The sequence below is a fragment of the Eurosta solidaginis genome, chromosome 5 (genome assembly GCF_040869045.1).
Source record: "Eurosta solidaginis isolate ZX-2024a chromosome 5, ASM4086904v1, whole genome shotgun sequence".
NCBI lineage: Eukaryota > Metazoa > Arthropoda > Insecta > Diptera > Tephritidae > Eurosta > Eurosta solidaginis.
The window spans coordinates 3,678,483-3,703,280 of record NC_090323.1 but is presented as its reverse complement, the minus strand read 5'-3'; the positions used below and the strand labels follow the sequence as shown (position 1 = coordinate 3,703,280).

The 24,798-nt window shown below is 37.1% G+C and overlaps 1 protein-coding gene across 4 annotated transcripts in view; it reads right to left on the bottom strand.

Moving 5' to 3' along the window:
• The window catches only part of dysc (dyschronic), a 249,972-nt gene extending 232,101 nt beyond the window's left edge, over positions 1-17,871 (bottom strand). For 3 of the 4 annotated variants that reach the window (XM_067791659.1, XM_067791661.1, XM_067791660.1), the window contains exons 1-3: positions 15,243-17,871; positions 9,877-11,158; positions 8,818-9,282 (exon numbers count right to left, since the gene is read on the bottom strand). The gene's annotated coding sequence lies outside the window, so the exon portion shown is untranslated. The remainder of the gene's footprint in view (positions 1-8,817; positions 9,283-9,876; positions 11,159-15,242) is intronic. The other variant, XM_067791662.1, reaches the window with a different exon arrangement.
• Positions 17,872-24,798: the final 6,927 nt, after the last annotated feature.

The following is a 24,798-nucleotide window of genomic DNA, read 5'->3' as shown; positions in this document are numbered from 1 at the left end:
TTTCTTTCCCTGATGGGGAGTATTCTCGCCTCATTATGCAGATGGTGTTCTGGGGACATAAGAAGACAGCCCGTGGCGATTCTGAGAGCAGTATTTTGGCAGGCCTGTAGCTTCTTCCAGTGGGTAATTTTTAGGCTTGGCGACCATATGGGTGACGCGTAGCACGTAATCGGCTGGCTAATTGCTTTGTATGTAGTCATGAGCGTTTCTTTATCTTTTCCGCAGGTACTGCCAGCAAGGGATTTGAGGATTTTGTTACGGCTCTGAATTCTCGGAACAATTGCGGCTGCGTGCTCACCAAAATGTAGATCCTGATCAAACGTCACACCCAAGATTTTGGGGTGTAGGACAGTCGGTAGCGTAGAGCCATCGACGTGGATGTTCAAAATGGTCGACATTTGGGACGTCCATGTTGTAAATAAGGTCGCGGAAGATTTAGTCGGTGATAATGCCAGGTTTCGCGAGGCGAAAAAACTGGAGAGATCAGGGAGGTAGTCGTTTATTTTGTTGCATAGCTCATCGATCTGTGGGCCTGGGCCTGTGGCCATTACTGTGCAGTCATCGGCGTAGGAAACGATTGTGACTCCTTCCGGTGGTGAAGGTAGCTTAGATATGTAGAAATTAAACAAAAGTGGGGATAGGACACCACCCTGTGGCACCCCTTGTTTAATTCTCCTTGGCTTTGATGTTTCGTTTCTAAATAGCGCCGATGCCTGCCGACCACCCAGATAATTTGCGGTCCACCTTTTAAGACATGGGGGAAGGGTAGACCCTTCCAGGTCTTGCAGTAACGAGCCATGGTTGACCGTATCAAAAGCTTCCTCCAGGGGTGACTCTAGAATGCGTTTGTACGATATGGGTATCAAATGAAAGGTGTTAATGAGTACTTTAAAAGGGAGTAATCCTTAGTTCCATAGGTGGACGCCTTTTCGAGATATCGCCATAAAGGTGGACCAGGGGTGACTCTAGAATGCGTTTGTACGATATGGGTATCAAAAGAAAGGTGTTAATGAGCATTTTAAAAGGGAGTAATCCTTAGTTCCATAGGTGGACGCCGTTTCGAGATATCGCCATAAAGGTGGACCAGGGGTGACCCTAGAATTTGTTTGTACAATATGGGTATCAAAAGAAAGGTGTTAATGAGCATTTTAGAAGGGAGTAATCCTTAGTTCCATAGGTGGACGCCGTTTCGAGATATCGCCATAATGGTGGACCAGGTGTGACCCTAGAATTTGTTTGCACAATATGGGCATCAAACGAAAGGTGTTAATGAGTATTTTAAAAGGGAGTGGGCCTTAGTTCCATAGGTGGACGCCTTTTCGAGATATCGCCATAAAGGTGGACCAGGGGTGACTCTAGAATGCGTTTGTACGATATGGGTATCAAATGAAAAGTGTTAATGAGTATTTTAAAAGGGAGTAATCCTTAGTTCCATAGGTGGACGCCGTTTCGAGATATCGCCATAAAGGTGGACCAGGGGTGACCCTAGAATTTGTTTGTACAATATGGGAATCAAAAGAAAGGTGTTAATGAGCATTTTAAAAGGGAGTAATCCTTAGTTCCATAGGTGGACGCCGTTTCGAGATATCGCCATAATGGTGGACCAGGGGTGACCCTAGAATTTGTTTGCACAATATGGGCATCAAACGAAAGGTGTTAATGAGTATTTTAAAAGGGAGTGGGCCTTAGTTCCATAGGTGGACGCCTTTTCGAGATATCGCCATAAAGGTGGACCAGGGGTGACTCTAGAATGCGTTTGTACGATATGGGTATCAAATGAAAAGTGTTAATGAGTATTTTAAAAGGGAGTAATCCTTAGTTCCATAGGTGGACGCCGTTTCGAGATATCGCCATAAAGGTGGACCAGGGCTGACCCTAGAATTTGTTTGTACAATATGGGAATCAAAAGAAAGGTGTTAATGAGCATTTTAAAAGGGAGTAATCCTTAGTTCCATAGGTGGACGCCGTTTCGAGATATCGCCATAATGGTGGACCAGGGGTGACCCTAGAATTTGTTTGCACAATATGGGCATCAAACGAAAGGTGTTAATGAGTATTTTAAAAGGGAGTGGGCCTTAGTTCCATAGGTGGACGCCTTTTCGAGATATCGCCATAAAGGTGGACCAGGGGTGACTCTAGAATGCGTTTGTACGATATGGGTATCAAATGAAAAGTGTTAATGAGTATTTTAAAAGGGAGTAATCCTTAGTTCCATAGGTGGACGCCGTTTCGAGATATCGCCATAAAGGTGGACCAGGGGTGACCCTAGAATTTGTTTGTACAATATGGGAATCAAAAGAAAGGTGTTAATGAGCATTTTAAAAGGGAGTAATCCTTAGTTCCATAGGTGGACGCCGTTTCGAGATATCGCCATAATGGTGGACCAGGGGTGACCCTAGAATTTGTTTGCACAATATGGGCATCAAACGAAAGGTGTTAATGAGTATTTTAAAAGGGAGTGGGCCTTAGTTCCATAGGTGGACGCCTTTTCGAGATATCGCCATAAAGGTGGACCAGGGGTGACTCTAGAATGCGTTTGTACGATATGGGTATCAAATGAAAAGTGTTAATGAGTATTTTAAAAGGGAGTAATCCTTAGTTCCATAGGTGGACGCCGTTTCGAGATATCGCCATAAAGGTGGACCAGGGGTGACCCTAGAATTTGTTTGTACAATATGGGTATCAAAAGAAAGGTGTTAATGAGCATTTTAGAAGGGAGTAATCCTTAGTTCCATAGGTGGACGCCGTTTCGAGATATCGCCATAATGGTGGACCAGGTGTGACCCTAGAATTTGTTTGCACAATATGGGCATCAAACGAAAGGTGTTAATGAGTATTTTAAAAGGGAGTGGGCCTTAGTTCCATAGGTGGACGCCTTTTCGAGATATCGCCATAAAGGTGGACCAGGGGTGACTCTAGAATGCGTTTGTACGATATGGGTATCAAATGAAAAGTGTTAATGAGTATTTTAAAAGGGAGTAATCCTTAGTTCCATAGGTGGACGCCGTTTCGAGATATCGCCATAAAGGTGGACCAGGGGTGACCCTAGAATTTGTTTGTACAATATGGGAATCAAAAGAAAGGTGTTAATGAGCATTTTAAAAGGGAGTAATCCTTAGTTCCATAGGTGGACGCCGTTTCGAGATATCGCCATAATGGTGGACCAGGGGTGACCCTAGAATTTGTTTGCACAATATGGGCATCAAACGAAAGGTGTTAATGAGTATTTTAAAAGGGAGTGGGCCTTAGTTCCATAGGTGGACGCCTTTTCGAGATATCGCCATAAAGGTGGACCAGGGGTGACTCTAGAATGCGTTTGTACGATATGGGTATCAAATGAAAAGTGTTAATGAGTATTTTAAAAGGGAGTAATCCTTAGTTCCATAGGTGGACGCCGTTTCGAGATATCGCCATAAAGGTGGACCAGGGGTGACCCTAGAATTTGTTTGTACAATATGGGAATCAAAAGAAAGGTGTTAATGAGCATTTTAAAAGGGAGTAATCCTTAGTTCCATAGGTGGACGCCGTTTCGAGATATCGCCATAATGGTGGACCAGGGGTGACCCTAGAATTTGTTTGCACAATATGGGCATCAAACGAAAGGTGTTAATGAGTATTTTAAAAGGGAGTGGGCCTTAGTTCCATAGGTGGACGCCTTTTCGAGATATCGCCATAAAGGTGGACCAGGGGTGACTCTAGAATGCGTTTGTACGATATGGGTATCAAATGAAAAGTGTTAATGAGTATTTTAAAAGGGAGTAATCCTTAGTTCCATAGGTGGACGCCGTTTCGAGATATCGCCATAAAGGTGGACCAGGGGTGACCCTAGAATTTGTTTGTACAATATGGGTATCAAAAGAAAGGTGTTAATGAGCAATTTAGAAGGGAGTAATCCTTAGTTCCATAGGTGGACGCCGTTTCGAGATATCGCCATAATGGTGGACCAGGTGTGACCCTAGAATTTGTTTGCACAATATGGGCATCAAACGAAAGGTGTTAATGAGTATTTTAAAAGGGAGTGGGCCTTAGTTCCATAGGTGGACGCCTTTTCGAGATATCGCCATAAAGGTGGACCAGGGGTGACTCTAGAATGCGTTTGTACGATATGGGTATCAAATGAAAAGTGTTAATGAGTATTTTAAAAGGGAGTAATCCTTAGTTCCATAGGTGGACGCCGTTTCGAGATATCGCCATAAAGGTGGACCAGGGCTGACCCTAGAATTTGTTTGTACAATATGGGAATCAAAAGAAAGGTGTTAATGAGCATTTTAAAAGGGAGTAATCCTTAGTTCCATAGGTGGACGCCTTTTCGAGATATCGCCATAAAGGTGGACCAGGGGTGACTCTAGAATGAGTTTGTACGATATGGGTATCAAATTAAAGGTATTAATGAGAGTTTTAAAAGGGAGTGGTGGTAGTTGTATATGTGAAGGCGTTTTCCAGATATCGACCATAATGTGTACCAGGGTTACCCAGAACATCATCTGCTGGATACCGCTAATTTATTTATATATGTAATACCTGCCAAGATTTTAAGTGTTTTTTATTTCGCCCTGCAGAACTTTTTCATTTTCTTCTACTTAATATGGTAGGTGTCACAACCATTTTATAAAGTTTTTTCTAAAGTTATATTTCGCGTCAATAAAACAATCCAATTACCTTACCATGTTTCATCCCTTTTTTCGTATTTGGTATAGAATTATGGCATTTTTTTCATTTTTCGTAATTTTCGTAATCGAAAAAGTGGGCGTGGTCATAGTCGGATTTCGTTCATTTTTCATACCAAGATAAAGTGAGTTCAAGTAAGGACGTGAACTAAGTTCAGTAAAGATATGTCGATTTTTGCTCAAGTTATCGTGTTAACGGCTATGCGGAAGGACAGACGGACGACTCTGTATAAAAACTGGGCGTGGCATCAACCGATTTCGCCCATTTTCACAGAAAACAGTTAACGTCATAAAATCTATGCCCCTACCAAATTTCAAAAGGATTGGTTAATTTTTGTTCGACTTATGTCGTTAAAAGTATCCTAGACAAATTAAATGAAAAAGGGCGGAGCCACGCCCATTTTGAAATTTTCTTTTATTTTTGTATTTTGTTGCACCATATCATTACTGGAGTTGAATGTTGACATAATTTACTTATAAACTGTAAAGATATTAAATTTTTTGTTAAAATTTTACTTTAAAAAAAAAATTTTTTTTTAAAGTGGGCGTGGTCCTTCTCCGATTTTGCTAATTTTTATTAACCATACATATAGTAATAGGAGTAACATTCCTGCCAAATTTTATAAAGATACCTTCCACGACTGCCAAATTACAGCTTGCAAAAGTTTCAAATTACCTTATTTAGAAGTGGGCGGTGCCACGCCCATTGTCCAAAATTTAGCTAATTTTCTATTCTGCGTCATAAGTTCAACTCATATACCAAGTTTCGTCGCTGTATCGGTCTTTTGTAATGAATTATAGCACTTTTTCGGTTTTTCGAAATTTTCGATATCGAAAAAGTGGGCGTGGTTATAGTCCGATATCGTTCTTTTTATATAGCGATCTGAGATGAGTGCTCAGGAACCTACATACCAAATTTCATCAATATACCTCAAAATTTACTCAAGTTAACGTGTTAACGGACGGACGGACATGGCTCAATCAAATTTTTTTCGATCCTGATTATTTTGATATATGGAAGTCTATATCTATCTCGATTCCTTTATATATGTACAACCAACCGTTATCCAATCAAACTTAATATACTCTGTGAGCTCTGCTCAACTGAGTATAATAAATGTAAGGCGCGATAACCTCCGAAGAGATCTAAGGCCGAGCTTCTCTTCCAATTTGCGTCGTGCTCCTCTTGATTTTTCCCCTACAAATTGGCCGGACGGGACCTACATGTTTTATACCCACTCCGAACGGCATCTGCAAGGCAGATGAGTTTGCACTGAGAGCTTTTCATGGCAGAAATACACTCGGAGCGCTTGCCAGACACTGCCGCGGGGCGACCCCGCTTAGAAAAATTGTCTTCTAATTGAAAAACCTTATTTCTGAAATTTTGATGTTGCTTTGCCCGGGAGTTGAACCCAGGGCATACGGTGTGACAGGCGGAGCACGCTACCATCACACCACGGTGGAAAAGAAGCTCGGCCTTAATCTCCTCGGAGACCGCAATGTTTCACACGTTCCGTTAGCCCAAAGCTGTTTCGAGATATAGGCTAAAATAATGAGATTGCAATGAGCATCTTAAAAAATCAAATTTTATTTTAAAGCACACTCAATTATCATTATGTTGGGTTGCAAATCGGGCCGTGTAAGATGATCAAGCCTAATATGAATACAAATTAACATTCATAAATATTTGAGTTGTAAATGGTTGTCCTGTTTATTTCCTTTAACTCTCACATAAATAACTAAAATGTACAAATGCCCATCTATAAATTTTATTAAATGTGCGAAATTGTGGCAAAGCAGGAATTGCATTTGTTTTTTGCTCCTGTCATCTATTTAAGTCACAAATGCAGATTTAGTAAGTGTTTTTGATTTGAATGAAAACAACTTTGCGCTCAGCAGATGTTATACTTAAATGTTGTACTTAAAGTCTGAAGGAAAGGATCGGCTCAAGCTGTGAATCTTAAATATGTATCACAAATTTTAAATGAAAGTTATTAAGTAGCAGATGTTCCAAGTCTGGAGCTAGATCTTTAGTGGTGCAGATCCACTATATTCGAAGCTTTCCTGAAAAATCGAATTAAAACCAGCTCCTGAGTATTGGCAAATATTACTCCCTAGACAGACTTTGGAAGCTACAAACCTTTTCTTTGGATTAGAGGAATCTAAGGCTAACTTAAACTTGTAATTTTTTTAGACGTGGTGAACTTTAACATAAAAATTTGTCGAAAACAACAAGCGGAATGCTCAGTTAAAATTTTCGAAATTATTTTGTGCTTTTGAAAAATTCAAACAATATATTTTAAATATTTTTGTTTATTTCGGCTCAAATGGAGGCATTTAATAACACATTCACTGTTTCCCCCTAATTTTCATTGATTTGAGTAAAATGGTAAACGAAGAGAAAACTGGTTGAATAGGCAGAGATCGACGAGCTCATTGTTAAATTCTTCATATCAAACGGGACAAGAAAAGCAAACACTAAATTACCTGCGCCCAGCGCTCAATAGTTAAATACTTATGAAATTGTGTTAGTATCTCATTTGGCACCACAGTAGATAAATACAGAGAACAAAATAATGTTAGGCAAAGGGTATGTGACCAGAAATCATTATAAGAGAAGTCCTAGTAACTTGGTGAAAGGCATGGGAAATCGGTTGCATGAGTACTATGATAGGTAAAGTTCAACATACTGACTGTGCCTTGATCACATTAGCGCTTAGATCATGTCATTCAAATTGTCTCAACGTAGTATGCAATATATTTCATATTCATCAAAAAGAGCTGAACTTGCTTAGATAATCGACACTTGAAATCTAAATTTGTAGAGTGAAACTCTTTGAAACATTTATGGCCACATCCCTACCAATGCAGATCCTAGATGAAGCTTGTGTGGTTTTATCTTTGCCATGCCGGAGGCATAAAAGACATTACTTTATTTGGTGAGTAGAAATCCCATCTTCTCAAATCGCCAGACGACTTAGTGAGCGCTCTGGTCGCCAACGAGAGCATCAAGTTAAGTTGTAATTGGAAACAATGGCATAGTTTTGCCTTACATTGGTTACCGGAAAAACCAGATGTCCGGTGAACTAGTTAAATATGGATATGACCATGAATCGTCTACTTTGCGTAGATAATGAAATTCCTGAGCTATTCAAAAAGTTTCACTCAACGGGATTGGTATAGTAGCTAGAGTGAAGGCTTTTAAATATTCGTCGGTCTCTGTAATATTTTTACTTAATTCGAACTCTGGTATCAAATTAACCAAATTTTCACAGCTATTTATTTCACGAATAATTTATTGGAATATGTTCATCCTTCAGCAACCTAGGAGGGTAATTTTTCTGTTTAGATTTATGAGTTTGGATGGATACATTTTTTGGTTAGAAGGATAAACCTTTTGGCCTGCCGTTTCACTTTAGTCAGTTCAGTTCTTTATAAACTCTTTCATTTTACAGTTACTCATAATTCCCTTTAAGTATATTTTGTAGGGCTCTGGAGCATGTAGCACCATGAGTTGCTATATAGTCTGCCTCAACCTGAATCTGTGAAACCAAGCGCGGTGCTGTTGAAAATCATGAGCAGCTCTTAAAATTTTATATAAAAAGAAAATACTCTTGTCATTGAAAAACGGGAACAGTAGGCGTATAATGGGTATTCTGACTGGGCACTGCTTTCTCGCGGCACATGCTATTAAGGTCAGTGATAACTGGTGCAGGAAGTGCAGGTTGGAGAGGGCAATGATCGAGCTTTTTTTTTTTGTGCACGCCCACAAGGCTAAGACGACGGAGTTTTTTTTTAACATAGGTTCTGCTTTCTGATAGGGCTCTTCAATTTGGTCGTTAAGCAAACTTCTGGCAACACTGTGGGCACATTCAGTTTATGTGAAGTCCTTACAAATCGGCCAGCTCAACCTAACCCAACCGCAATCCGCATTATTCAAAACTTCAATGAACAACTGTGTGAACAACAAACTGTGTACATGAAAAAATCCTAAAAATTCTCAGTAAGAAGTAGGGCCTCAAAATTTCCCGAATTTTTCAACAATTTTCACTCGTTTTTTTTTTAGTTTTATAATACTGATACAAATATCTATAAATTTAAAACAATCAAATTAATTTAATACTTAACTTTAAAATTTGTATTTACTTACCTTAGTTTTTTATAAGAAATATACGAGTTTGCTTTTGCTACGCCTCGCTGAACAGAATACGGTTTTGATATTTTTTTAATTTCAATAGTTATTTTTAACTTTAGTGCTTTTTATTTTGTTTGTTTTTTATTTTGTTTGCTCTTTACTTCTCTGCTTTTCTTCACTTTTAATGCCGTTTGAAGGACTTATTTGGCTGCCTTGGGCAAACTTTTATCTTTTATTGTTGTTATTTTCGTGTTTCTGGAAATAATTTGCTGCGTCGCATTTTTTACGTTTCAACAAATTCAAATTAAAAACTTATAATTTTTTAAATTTTTTTTTTTCACTTTTATTTTCATTTTGAGTTAATTTTTTAGTGTGGTTTTTTCTGTGGTTACAATTCAACTTCTTCAACTTGTAACGTTCACACTTGGCTGCTGAAAGTTTTCATTTAGCACGTCACTTGGCTAAAGTAATGTTTTATTTCTGTTTTGTTGTTGGTTTTTTAGTGTGTACTAGGGCGGGTCAATTTAAAAATCGCTCATTGCTCTATGAAAATCGTATTCTAGGGATCAAAATAAGAAACTTTGCCGAAGGAACCATACCTCTAAAACGAACTCTGATTTCCCCCCTTTGGGTCGAACTTTTGGGTAGGGGCAATTTCAATTCTACCTGCTGTGTCTTGTGGTGGCTTAAAAAAAACAACACAAGCAATTTTACGATCTGCAATTGTGTCACAGTGATACCTTCATTTTTTAAAACGGTTTTTTTAATTTCTTTTCTATGACTAAGTTAAATTCATTTTTTCATTTACATATGTTCTGACTAAATAAATTTCTAAAGAGAAAAATAAACTCCAAAAAGAAAAAACATAGGCATTTCAAAGTGGGATTTTTCAAAATTTGCCCCTACCACCCAAAGGGGGGACATCAGAATTCGTTTTAGAGGTATGGTTCCTTCGGCAAGGTTTCTTATTTTGATCCCTAGAATATGATTTTCACAGAGCAATGGGCGATTTTTTTGCCTCCCCACAAATCGACCCGGCCTAGTGTATACAGTTTATTTTATTGTTTGTTTTACCTGCTTTGTTGCCGCCATAAAACTAGCAAATGCTGCTGCTGCATAGAATTCAATTTCAATTGTTGTTATTATTGTTGTAAATAATTGAAAAGCATTACAAAAACTTAGCTTAATCCTATTTGCGTTAGTTTGTATTCAATTGTTACACTATTCAGTTCTTATTGTTGTTACTGCTGCTGCTGCACTTTGGCTCTTATTTTTAGCATGAGTCAGTAAGTAACTTCTCGTGTTGTTCTGTTTTTTTTTCTCTTGTTTTTTATAGTTTTGCATATGTTATTCTTTGCCGCAAAGTTGTCCTCCTATTTCAGAATCCAGCGCACATAATTAAGCACATAGATACTTTCCTGCCTATTTCCTTCCGCCTTCACTTCCACTTGGCACCGGTCGTTTCATACAAAACGGACGTGCTGGACAACGATATAGTGTCAACTGTCACCGGCTCTGTTTTGCAGACAATGCGACAATACTCAAACAGCTCACTCACTGAATGACCGCCCAAGCAGCTGAACAGCGTTGGTATGCGGTGCCCACCACTAACTGACACGTTTCTTGATTTTGTAAATTTAATATTTATCACTGCTGCGGCGACAATAAACTACAAGACAGTAACAAGAACTATTTCTGACTGTTGGTAGAGACTATTGTTGTTGTTGTTGTTATGCTTGAGAGAATATTTACAGCAAAGAAGTTCTCAAAATAAATTTTAAAATGCCACCGTAACGAGACGTTAGAGAAGGAGGAGAAAAGATATTGAATGATTTTTCAAGTTTGAATTGAAAAGCTGCTTTTTGTTGATTGCAGCGTTTTTTTTGCAAACTTTTAAATTATTTATCTTAGGTTCAGAAACTAATTTTATTTTGCTCAACTATATCAAGTTATTTTTCCAGCTTCACTTAAAATATCACCAAAGTCGCAGAAAGTTAATCATTGAATTTTGTTCAGGAATAGTAATTTATTTCTGATTTAGGGTTTTTTTTTTTGAAGGATTTGGGCACATTTTCGGCAACAGTTTTACTGTTGTTGTTCATGAATACCATGCAGTTATGTTTGGCTCTGTATTGTTAGCTTGATTGTGTTCTAAATTAACAGTTATAGGTAACAAATCCAATTCAAACAGCTCACTTCTTACTCACTATGCGTTTAAGATGATATTTGTAGATGATTGCATAATTTGGCTGTTTTATTTTTTCACTCGTTTTTTTTTCTCTTATTTGCTTGTAACATTTTAAGATCTTTCAGCTTCTCCACGCATTGTACTCTTTTTTATATTTTGCACTTCTACCTAATTGCGTTTTGGATAAAAATAATTTTTAGTAGTTCGAAAATTCTTCATACAACTCTTTTCGATAAGTCTAGCCATTCTAGAGCGTCTGCTCGGAATAAGATATAAGAGCTTTCTGAAAGTTTTTTTTAATCTAACAGCTGCACACTCCTTACATATTCCCCGCGAAAACATGCCCAGATGTCTCGCTACCTTCGAAGCTGGAGGAAATTCTTTATTTATTGAGTTAGAGGTGATTAACATCTTACTGGCACTACAGAAATACGGTATTTACTTCCTGCTGGGACACGTGATTTTTCTTCTACTCTTTGTAGTGATTGACCTTCGCTTGCATATTGCCAAATCTAATCGATATTTCCACAAAGGTGTGCCTTCAAATAGCTGTAAAAAGGGTTCAAGCAAGAACTGCCCCATACAAGCAAGATTTAAGGGTATTCGTCGATTTATAGGGCTCAGAAGCAAGTCTTATCAACTTCGAAAAGATGCAAATCACATCATATATGTGGCTTGTCCTGTTACAAACATTCACAGCCTCTGCCTCTGTTTTCTTGACATATATTTAGATTTGAGCGATATTTTGATAGGCATTTTATGCGATTTGTCGTGTTTAGATGTTACACTTAAAATATGACTTTGCCGAAAAGGAGTCCACATAAAGCCGATATATCAACCCAATTAGCCAAATGTCTAGCTAATGGGATTGGTACTGAGTAGCTTTCCCTGTTACAATATCTTACACCTCTTTAATCATCTCCAATTTTTTAAATAATGCCAGTAAGCAAGGCAAGATAAACCAGAATATTGGATTTGCTTCATCTCCACTAGCTTTGTTCAACTTCAAATTAAATTTGAAAAACTAATAAAACTAGGTTGAGAGGTCGATTAAAATAGACCGCACGGCACTGTCAGAACCTGCGGTATTTATATCCTTGTTAGGACTGTTACACTTGTAACGTTTCTACAAACTGCTGAGATAACTGTTCTCCTTGAAAAAGGCATTTCTGGATCCGAGTCAGTAAAAGCTTAACATCTAAGGCATTACGATTTAGCTACTTAGCTTTTTATTGTACTACAAATTAAGCTAATCTCACCAGGTTCACAGAAACAAAGCTAATAATAACTGATTGCATTTGATTTTTGTTACTCACTCCACAGGATATTTCCTGCCGTCTAATATTAAATCATTCAAAACAACATCAAAAGATTCGCACCGATCGCCAGAGGCATCTATGTGACCGATGTTAAGGTACATAGCATCCAACTTTAAGTATACCGTTTTGAGTCACTAAGCAAAATCTATCGGTATGAATTATCAAAAGTACCGATATTTACGGTCCTCAAGCCTTTTTAACTGACTTTAAAAAATATCGTTATCAAAGTATCGCGTGAAAGAGCGATTTAACTAACAAAATTATTATTATGAACTATCAGGTGGTATCGGAATCAGCGTACCTAAAACTACAGAAACAAAGTCGTATAAGGCCTGACTTAAAAACTTGAGAAAAGAAAGCGCTTCCTAGTCTTCTGCATTGTTATTACTTATTTCGAACAAAAAAAAATATTTCAATTTTGACGAAATTTCAGCTTACAGCTATGGTGCTTAAAATATGTTTCTTCTCACTACAGCGGGAAGGAGTGCTTAGAGAGCTCTCTGAACAAATCATTGTCATCGAGAGTGCTTTGCTTACGCTTTTTAGCGCAAACAAGCATTTGGAGCAAGTAAAACGATAATGCGGAAAACCAGCCTTGGAGAGAGGCACACAAAATGTTTTAAAATTTTTAAAAATTATTTATATTCGATACCCGACTCTTAATACAAGACTGATTGAAAAAATTGCTATTTGTAACTCTCTTCGAGAATACAAAGGGTACCGAATTTAGTACATTTCTTAGCCAATAAGTCTAATTTCCAAAGACCTGCTTTTTTCTCGAAGCTAATATTTATTGATATTAGAGAAAAATTGCAAAGCTTACAGAAAAAAGCATTTCTGTAAAAATCCATTGTTACTAAGCTTTTTAGCGCGCCTAAAACATTCCACACCATTGGGATTAATTATATATAGAAGTATTATGCACCTAAAATGGCGAATGAAAAGGGAATAGCAACAAAAAGGCATACTTAGAGACCAATTGCAAAGCGAGCAGCGGGGCATTTATATGGCTGCGTAGTTAAGGGCATCTGCCTTTACACTGGTATGAATGTTGGAGATTTGAGTTCAATACTCAGCTCCCGAAAAGCTAGCTGATGAAGAAGTGAAATTCAGAAGCATGTCCTAGTAACCATCGCCGTTTGTAAACTTAGCTATTTTTCTCTAATATCAATAACAAAACAATTGTATAAAGCAATATGAGCAAGTCTCGCTAATTAAATACCTAAGTTAAATTTTAAATATTTAGTATCGAAAATAAGACTTGTAAATCATTTTTCATTCAACAAGAAGATAAAAGATGCAAATCGTTTTTGCTAAACAAAAATGTGCGTTTCCCTTAATTTTTTCGAAAATTACTAAAAAAAACAAATCCCTTTTTTAGTATTACATTGCCTGACATAATGAACTCTCGAGTAGGTTGGTACTAGATATAATATTGGTAGAAATTGCTTCGACAATTCCATTTTATCTTCTATTTTATTGGCGTAACTAAAACTCAATCATAAAAAAAGTTTTTTTTTTTTAATTAAAAAACTTAATTCCGGCTTGGCATAGGGGGTTAGTGGTGGCGTAAAGCAAAAAAGGCTGCGTACTGATGTACTCTTTAAGCGGACATTGCATTGTCAGATATACCATTGTATGGAAATTCCATCACTTAGGCCCGGTTTTTCAGTACAAGTTCAACTCAGTTTGTCAGTTAAACTACGCTTAAACTTATTCTGCAGTTTTTCAGTCTACTTTGACTGAAGTGTATGCTAAGTTTAAGCGGCCGATCTGCGAGGTTTAAACTCTAGTTAACCTATCAGTTATTTACAGTCATACGAAATGGCGTCGAATATACCCAACAAGCATTTGGGCTTGAGTATAATTAGAGCTCATGTTGATAAATAGGCATACTTCTAAAATCTCAAGAGTTGTTTCGAAATAGTGGCTCAACTTGAGAATCTGAATATACTCAGCAAAAGAAGCAACTTTTTATAAAGCAAAATATGCTATTACTTAAGTTGAAAAAATGTAATTAACAACTTGTGGTTCTCTAACTGGACTCAAATGTAAGATTCAATGATGATGTAGGATCTTCTGTGTGGTAGATGAAGCATGCTACCATTACACCACGGCAGCCGCCTATCTAATTTATTTTTGATTAATTACGCTTCATTACTGCTATAAACCAGGTGTTTATTTCTCACAATAAACAGCTGTTGTTTCTGGTGGTACCTTCTTGGAGATTTTTTTCAACTCCACCTCAACTCGATAATCAATGTAGGATATCAACTGTAGAAATGTGTTGAATATTCATTTGAGAACTGTACATTTCTCAAAATCTCTCGAAATTATGATAATAATTGGAAAATACTAATGATGTTGGAGATCAACTGGAAAGCTTTTAATTTTACAAAATTTCTCAAAGGTTGGATAGTGACTGGAGAATGAAGTTGGATATCAACTCGAGAACTAACTGGTTTAAGAATAATTAAATAATGATGTTGGATATCACTTCCGGAACTAGATATATATTTCGCTGGAGAATTTTTTTCCATGTTTGTTAGGTAAACAAAATCCAGCTGTTGCCTTATCTACAAATTATCTAGATAATAAAAAAAACCAATGTTGCCGCGCAAATCAGCATACCCCAAAGGCGGCCTTAAAGTGTGACTGAAAAACTGCTCAGTAGTTTAACTGGAGTTTAAATTTGACTACAGTTTAAGCAAGCTTAGTTTAAGCTTAGCTTGACCAACCACTGACAAACCTGGCCTTAATATATAGATGAAACCTTTACCTCAGATAACTTAAAAAGCAGAGATGATATATTATATGACTTCAGAAGCAACATTTATTCTAAGAAAATACTAATTTAAGGGTACTTCCAGCTTACACCTTATTCCGATCGTCTTGAATAACTGGACTGATTTCAGTACATATTGGTGCCTTACTCTTTCAGTATTTTTTAGTTATATTTTAATTCATAATAGTATTTTTATCTCACTTCTTTCATTAATGTGTTTTTTTTCACTCACTTCTTTACTTTTTTAATTTTTTTCTTACATTAACAACACTTTTGTATTTTTTTATATCCCTATCAGCTGCACAATGCTGTGCTTTTGCTATTTTATGCATTTTGTATGCCCACTACACTACACTCTCTTCTAACATCAACTTTCTTTCTTTGCACTTTTTTAACTTTTCAAAGTATTGCTTTTTTCTATATTTTTATTCGTTTTTCACATTCTTCATATTTTTTTTGCTTTAATTTCTTTTTACACCTTTTCATCTGCTGTTTAATACACATTGTTCTTGTGCTGTGTGTTGTTTATTTTGTTTTAGTTTACTAGATTTCTCAGTTGCTTTATATTCTGTTTTGTGCATTTTTGACACATACGCATTCACCATACTCTCTGCGCGTAAGCTTTCAACTCGCTGCAATTGTAGCGAATAACCAAACATTTTCGTATTCACCATGCTTGCTATTCTCTCGTTTGACGCATGCGCTAAAGCACGCAACTGCACCATCAGCACAAACGTAATCAAGCTCGCTACACACGCACATAGATAGTAATTTCGTATTGAATGTAGCTCAGTTTGTTTTGAGAGCAACAATATATGCTCACCGTCCCATATAAATATGTATGCGACACGCTGTTTATCGCACACACTAGGCATCCAAACTCGCTGTTCGTTGTAGAAATCCTTGTTCGCTTTTTTAGCGTATTTGGTGCATACAAGTAGCTGCTGCTGCTGCTTTAAATTGCTTCGAGGTCCTTTGTAGTCCTTGTATTGTGTTATTACTATTGCTATTGTGGTTGTTGTTCTTGCAATTGCTATTACATTACTTTTACTTTCGTTGGAATCATCACTTTGTCGATCTTCTTTCCTTGACTTCTGCAGTATCTTCAATTGTTTGGCCACTTGGAAGTTAGATCTGCGACTGACACATTTAGTAGTCGCGTTACAAATTGAGTCACATTCACGCTGAAAATAGCAGCTGTTAGTAGACAAACCTTCACGCAACAAGATAACCTTCTGCAGCAGACTGTTGCTGCTGGAATGCGTCATCGGAGTGAGTTGGGTGCAGGTAAACTTATGAATGCTGCTAGTTGCTAATTAAATTGCTGGTTTATGGGCATGGTAGTGCTGCCGTGTGGGACTATTCTGTTTTTTACCCAACCTTCCTTTATTTGTAGCCTACTTTTTGGCGTTGTTTATTTGCAGCTAATTTTTTTAATTTTCTCATTTGTAAAGTTTATTTTGTGTTACAAAACTTTCTCAATCAATTCACTTTTTTTCTTTACCTCAAATTCTGCACGTATCCTTGAACTTATTTTCAAGCGCTATGATTTTCAAGGTTATCCTTTGTGTAAGAAATTCAATATGTAAGTTTTTCTTGCGTATTGTATATTTGGCATAATAAATTTCCGTGCTCTATAATCAAATTTGCCACATTTCCTTTCATTCACTTGCAGAAATTTACAATTATATTACAATTATTCACTTTGAAAAGTATGCCCCGTTTTTACGAAAAAGCTTCTTGTGCATTCCATGCACGCGCACACTTAATACTCATGCAGTGTACTTTTCTTGATAAGCGTATTCAATGCGTCCAAAAATACTTTATTTCACTACCTCCTATACATTTTTTTTTTGTTTTTTTTTTTTTCAAGTTACACCAAACGTCTTCACGTCAACAAAGCTCGCTCACTCCCGTCTTTTTCTGAAAATTTGCATCCTCCTAGTAATTTCCGTCATTTCGTAGTCATCACGCCGCGTTTACCATTTTACTTTTTTATTACCAGCTGTTTTTTTTTGTACTCCTGCCTTCAACTTAGTGCCTGTATTGAGTAGAGACGTTGTGTCGCCTTACAGCAAGCACTTCGCCTCTGCAGCTCAGTTTCAGCTGTTGTACACCTCTAACGCGCAGCACCACCACATCCTTCTTATCTTTAGTTGGGTCGCTCGATTGCGTTCTCGTTCTTTCGTTGCCTACCTCTACCACGGCAGTCGTTTTTACTCTTCTTACAACACTTTTTCGAAATCTTCCTCTTAAGTTTTTTTTTATTTTTTCTTTCAACTGCTTAAAGCCCAGCATTTAATAAAAGAATCTTTATATCTATTCCTCTTTAACTTCTGTTAAAACTTTTTTCCCTTCCACAACATCTTCCAACTCGTAAATGTCCTTTTTTCATTTTTCTCTTGCTCGTCATCATTCACTTTCTTGCTTATTCACGTTTGCATTACATATATAATTCGTGAGATTTTACATTGATTGATTTATTGACTTTTTAATTGCTTTAACTTTTCAATTTGCACTTTCTTTTGCACTGCACATGTACACAAACACATAATTACATTTTCATTTCCAATTTTTTTTTTCACTTCATTTCAATTCAATCACATATTTTTTCTGCATTAATTTTTTTTTGGTTGATTATCGCGTACGTGTCTTAACGGTAAGGCTTCTCTACTCCAACTACTTTGGTCGTAAGCACGTTTCCAGTTCAGGCCGTGCAAAAGCTTTTTCCTATCGTTGGTTTGAGAGCGCATTGTGTCACCAGTCGTTGACTCTTCGTTGGTATTTTTGTGTTGAACAACACAGTGGTCGGTCCCTCACCGTCTGTCTGCTTGTATGCCCGTTTGTCTACCACTTGCTTGTTCGAATCGCTACTATTTGTGTTTATTACTGCTTTATACGTTCATTGGATGTGGGTTTGGTGGGAATACACTGCTAAAATTCTATTGTGGAAAATAAGATAAATAATTGCAAGGCGCTATAACCTCCGCAGAGATTTTGGGCCGAGCTTCTCTTCCAAATTGCGCCGTGCTGATTTTTAATTCTTCCTACACGTTGGTGACACCGGCCCAACAAGTTTTACGCCGTTTCATCACGTATCAGCAGATGAGCTTTCACTGAGAAGCTTTTCGTTGCAGAAATACACCCGGAGTGCTTTCCAAATCACTGCCGTGGGGCGACTACGCTTAGAAAAGCTTTTTACTAATTGAAAAAACTTGTTTCTAAAATTTTGATGTTGCTTTTCCCAGGGCGATAACCCAGGATCTTCGGTGTGGTAGGCGCCCAGAAAAGCTTTAATAAAAACTAAAATATCATTGTATCCATATTTTCTCATGGATCAGCTTGAAACGCTGTTACTGCTAATACTCTGTCTAACGAATATTTGTTTGGGCCCCCTCCGTTGGAGAGCATTTTGATACTGCCATTACTGATCTTAGCATTAGTTTGTTCTGGCACCTTCGCAAGTTTTTGGAGAAGGTGTTATCAGCATAGCTCTCCGTATGGGCACTTCGTACCACTATTCATCTGCATTTTTTTAGCTTTCCAGTTAGTTTTCCTACAGCCTTCAAGTTTCCCTGCTGCTTTGCTTTAATAATAGGTCGAAAGGGACTGTTCCGGTGACCAATCGCACAGCTGGTGTGACAAGTAGAGGCTACTCTTAAAACTAACGCTCACTGTACAGATATGAGGAGCTTACAATATTTCTTAAGCTGAAGTGTGTTTATTTACATCATCGTAACTGATGTTTGATATATCGAAATGTGTCCATGTGATCTACGGGATCTCTCTTATCAACAATCAGTATGATACACAAATTGAAATCTCTCATGCAATTGGAGCCTGGTAAGGATTCAACTTTAGCAAGAATTAACCCAATATTCTGTGCTGTATTAATCCTTTCAAGCTTAATTCTGCATACAAACTTATGTCGAAGGCTTCAGCCCAAGAGACATTCGAAAACTCTTCCAGTAGCACGCACGTCTTCGCTCTTTGGTTGAAAAGTCTTCCCCCAATAAGTTTCTTTGAACTCGAGATTTGCTATTCTGACAACATCCTTTGTTTCCTCTAATTGGAACATATTTTGAAATATATGTAATGATCGTATCGGACACCTTTATCTAAAGGGACCTAAGTCTAAAACCTGAATTTTGGAAGCTATGCACACCACCGGTATCCCAAAGTCAATATCTACTGATCTGTATACTCAGGTAAATAATAACTCCAAAATCACCTAGAAAAGGTCTTTAAAAAACAAAGCACTCAAAAGCCGTCAGTTTTTTTTTTTTTTTTTTTGCTTTTTGGAATATTGTGATATTTTGAATTGATCTATGTAAAGATCTTCGTGTGCGATTTGATTTCAAGCCTTCTAAGTTTCACTATCTAGTGGTACAGAATGATATTTCATATGCGAAAGATATCGCAATTGCTTATCATATAATATAGCTTTACACATACAAACAAAATTCTTCTCCAGCGGTGATCCTCGCAGAACGTACCCGAATATAATTCTCAATTCAACATTGTTTTTATCCAGGCCTGTTACTATAAAAATGTATCGGGCTATACAGAACGCAAAGTATATTTATTCTTACCAAGGCCTATATATAGCAAAAGAGAAACTGAAATAACTCCACTGAGTTGAAAGCAAAGATAAAGGAGGACTTAATTCCCTTCGCTGCTTTCAATGTTCCTCAATTGTCGCGAAGCAAGGACTGCTGGCATAACGTGCCACTCGATGGCCAAACTTGTCTAGGGAATAGCACTGGTAAAAGTACGCACCATAGTTAGAGATTTAAATGTGGCATTAAAACTTCTATTTAATCTGTCATAATTTGGATAAAATATCTTATGCCAAGGACAATAGTTTCTTTTTTCCTTGAAGGAAGATAATTCGCATGGAAGTCTTTTTCTTATTAAAGGTTGTATTATCTCCAAAGCTTACCTTTGTATGTTTCTCAACCAATTTATTTAAGAAAACTAACCAAGCACCAAAACAAATTAGAAGCACTTTCTTATTCAATCGAAACCATAGAAAATTTAACAAAATAAGTATAGTTTCAAAAAAACTAAACAACACGCCGTAGCTCGTAGTTCATGTCTCCGCTATTAAGCACAACTCGTTTTTAGCGAGTTATTTAACCACTGCTTCTTCAATAATTGCCGCTAGATGGGTCTCTTTGCGCGCCTAGTCTAGAGAGTTACAAGCATACAAGTGAAGCTAATATAAGCGTGTTAAAAAATCTTCATCAATTGGGTTCAACAATTTTTAACGGTGCTTATAATTGAAAAAAACTCCACCCCCTGCGGCATTTTTACTAGCAAAGTTAAATTCAACTTGAGCCTCCCACTGAGAGCGCTCAGGTGAAAAAAGAGGGCCTGAGTAAGAAATATAATGTATGAAAAATGAAGGTGTCCAACGAACGCAAATTACTCTGAGCAACTTTTATGTAGCGAACAGAGAAATCATAGTGGTGAAAAGCTCGCTAGTGAGCAGGATGACAGCCAAAAAGACAAAAAGGAATATGTTATACATAATATACTGAAAGACGGAAATTCAAAAAGAGCAAATGAACAGCTGCAGAGTGCAAAACGCAACGACTGCTAACGCCAGTGCTAAATAGTTGGCAGTTTTACATTGAATTTTTTTTTTGTTGCACTTTTGCGTGCAAGCAATGCCAGCTGTCAAATGCAGTAGTGGAGTAAAATATCAGCTACTCCTTTCCGCATGCATACCCACAAGCATACACGTGTATGTATGTATGTTCATATATTAAGATGTATGCCACTGCATTCCTCTCGCCATTGACTCCGCAATGTGTTGCGCATTGTTGCACGTTGCAAGCTGTGGGCAACATGTGCTTTTTGTTTATGACAAGTATCCAGCTGACATTAATGCTGCTGTTGCTCTGCGCCATTTTTTCTTGCTAGCATAAGCTTTGTATGGTAGTTGTTGTTTTTGCTGCATATAAGTCATTTGGGATGTGGCAAAAAAGAAAAACACATTGAACTTGTCTGCTAGCGAAATGTCGAGATAGCAGCAACTTCCGCTTACAAGCAATGTAATTAAACGTAGTTACAAGAAAAACGACAGCAACAACTCATCAATGACGAATAAATCGATGTAAACGTGTCGTAAAGGTTATGTACATATGTATGTGTGATTCTCAGAATGAGGTTGGTTGAAGTTTTGTCGGTAGAGAGGTTGAGGGATATTTGTGAAGGTGATGCAATGCGTAATGAAGCTGTGTAGCATTGGATGATACGTAAAAATTTTATGATTTTGTTCCAGTTGCCACGTGCGAAACCTGCAGGGCTTTACGCCAAAGGAACTCAAAATTATAAATACGCAGAAATGGTTTACGTAGTAAGTTGTGCAAAATATTTATAATTCTAATAAATTTTGTTTCTGTTGTTGCTGTTTTTTATGATTTTAAAAAATAGACGAGATTTTTATGAACATATTCAGACAGAAAATTCCGTTTTTAATGAAAACTAGCCGCCTTAACAAAAAATTGTTTCAGTTAGAGAAAAAGGTTTTTCTAGACGGTTTCGCCCCTCGCCAGTGATTTGGCCAAGACTCCGAATGTTTGTATGCCATGAAAAACTCTCATTCAGAGGCGGCATAATATGTATATGAAGTTTCCGTCCCAACAGTGCACTAGAAGGGTGCATATAAGAAGCACGATGTAAATTGGGAGAGAATTTCGGCCTTAATAACTTCGGAGTTTATCGCACCAAGTGTTTTTATACTCAGCGTGTCATGCACACAGAGTATATTAACTTTGATTGCATAACGTTTGGTTGTACAGGTATAAAGGAATCGAGGTAGTTATAGATTTCCATATATCAAGATCATCAGTATCGAAAAAAAATTTCATTGAGCCATGTCCGTCCGTCCGTCCGTTAACACGATGACTTAAGTAAATACTGAGATATCTTCACCAAATTTGGTACAAGAGCTTATCTGGACGCAGAATAGATTGTTATTGAAAATGAAAGAAATCAAAAAACCTGGTTAATTAGTAAATAATACACCTAGAATGTTGTAATTTTACGTGCGAACTGATATTGAGACTCTTGAAAAAAGTTTTGAAAATTTTTTAAAATGGGCGTGGCACCGCCCACTTGTGATAAAATCAATTTTACAAATGTTATTAATCATAAATCAAAAATCGTTAAACCTATCGTACAAAATTCGGTAGAGAGGTTGCCTTTGATATAAGGAATGCTTTGAAGACTGAAATTAACTAAATCGGTTAAGGACCACGCCCACTTTTATATAAAAATTTTTTAAAAGGGTCATGGACGAATAAAATAAGCTATATCTTTGCAAAAAAGAGCTTTATATCAATGGTATTTCGTTTCCCAAGTGGATTTATAACAAGAAATGGGAAAACCCTAAAATTTAAAAAAATGGGCGTGGCACCGCCCCTTTTATGACTAAGCAATTTTCTATGTTTCGGGAGCCATAACTCGAAGAAAAATTAACATATCGTAATGAAATTGTGTACATATATTTTGCTTATAGCAGAAAATATTTCTAGCAAATATGGACGGGATCGGTTAAAGACCACGGCAACTTAGCCACACTACGCCACCAGAAATCAAATCCTTCTCCTTCTTCTTATAACGACTCCCAAGGCTTTTAAGAATTTTATCGACGTTGATAATCCTTTGCCATTGTAGATATACTATCTCGGGAACGAACCACGTTGGCCAATTTGGGTTATCCAACCCCCCCCCCCCCCCCCTTTCCCTTTTGGTTACCAGAGCCCTGTTTCCTAAATAAACTTGCTTTGCCACGGTTAGTTGAGGCCCTTTGAATTTTAAAGCATTTGGCGCTTTCTTATAGGTCTATGGGTAATGATAATCCGACGTTCGACTCCAACCCAATTGTAAAACTTGCTTCCTGTTTATTTATCCCTGGAAACTCCTAATTCCAAAAAAGAGTTGAGCGACTTAGAAAGTTCAATGTTCATGTCAAATCGTTCCCCAGCTGTTCTGGCTAATACTTTAATGGTGCTATTTTCTGGAACGTATTGGATAAATATACACAATATACTATCAACATCAATAAAACTCCCCAAAACGGAGAAGGAGAAGAAGAACAATATGAAAAAGAGGAAGATGATGAAGAAAAAGGGGGAGAAAAAGAAAAATACTGGTACTACCCAACTATGCGGCTCGTCGTCTGATTGATGTTTTTTTTTCATTGTCAGTACCATCGGCAACCACAATCCTGCCCGAATGTACACTCTTATCATAGTCGTGCATATCAAGGACTTTTGTGGTTTTGGTCTGTTTTATGTAAGCTACTCTTATGTTAACACGAACCAGCTGTTGTTTACATAAAATCTTGAATTGCTATCCCAATTTAATGGTACACGCACACTGCGGCTATCCCCAGTCATTAGTTTTATTTGTTTCTTATCGTTATTTAGGCTACAAATACATAAGTCCGTATATTAGGGTGTTTTTTCTGGACACAAAACCTTTCCAACTTGGATGATGGAGGTTGATTCTTCGCAAAGGAATTTTTTTTCTCAATTAATTTTATGAAATTTCTAATAGTGAAGAAAATTTCTATGTATGTAAGTCATAAGGAAAGCCGTAAAAATTAGTACAACCCTTATCATACCATAAATACAGCTGTAATCGTAAGAGCAACTGTAACTATAAGTGTATTCGAAAGAGTAACAGCATATGTGGTACAAATTGTAACAACCACTGCTACAACAACAACAAAGTGTAACAACCATAACCGTAGTCGTGCATAACTGTACCATGACCATAGCTGGACCCACATATTATTTGTAACCATAACAGTGAGCTTTCACTGCAATAACAGTTTTGACTAAGCATATTCAAAACCATAACCTCAACAATAACCGCTGCTTCAACTGTTACCCTATTCATAACTGCAACTGGAAATGTAACTTAAACTACAGCGATAACCGTAACAGTTGGCGTAACCATGACAGTAGACTGAATTGTAATCACACATGTAACATCAGCTAACCGTGACTGCAACTTTAAATGGCCATAACTTTTCATTTTCGAAACTTCGTCATTTGTGCGTTCATATTTGCTAAAAGACCTTCCCCGAGGTTGGGGGGATTTTTATAGATGTTGATGGTACCTTCTCCAATATAGATAGATCCGTTACGTTCCATAAACTAGCACAATAAAGTAACTAGTCCGACCAGCTCGTTAAGTTTTGATATGAACACATTCAACCTTCTGAGTCATTCTTGCGAAAAGATTTTTAGCTGGAACACAAAAAATGTTTTTGTAATTAAAAAACCCTAATGCAATCACTGCCATTTCTTCTTTTTTTTCTTAGTTGTCGTAATTTATTTTACTATCGCTACTATGATGCTCCCACTTAGTTCATTACATGCAACTAAAATTGTATTTTATAAAATTTTCTATCTTTTATGACGGCGGCATATTGTCTATGATTTTATTGATTTTAGTTGTTGTTGCTCTTTGTTTTTATAGCTGCTGATGATATCTTATTTGACAAGCATAAACGCTCGAAATTATGTTGATTTTGGACCTTTTTATTTTATGTTCTTCAGTATCATGCTTTACATTTTTATCCTTTCTTTATTTATGTGCATACATACATACATAATCGTTTAATGGCATTACGGGTGCCTGTATGTCTGCTTATAAGTGCTTATGCAGGAGTTACATGCTCT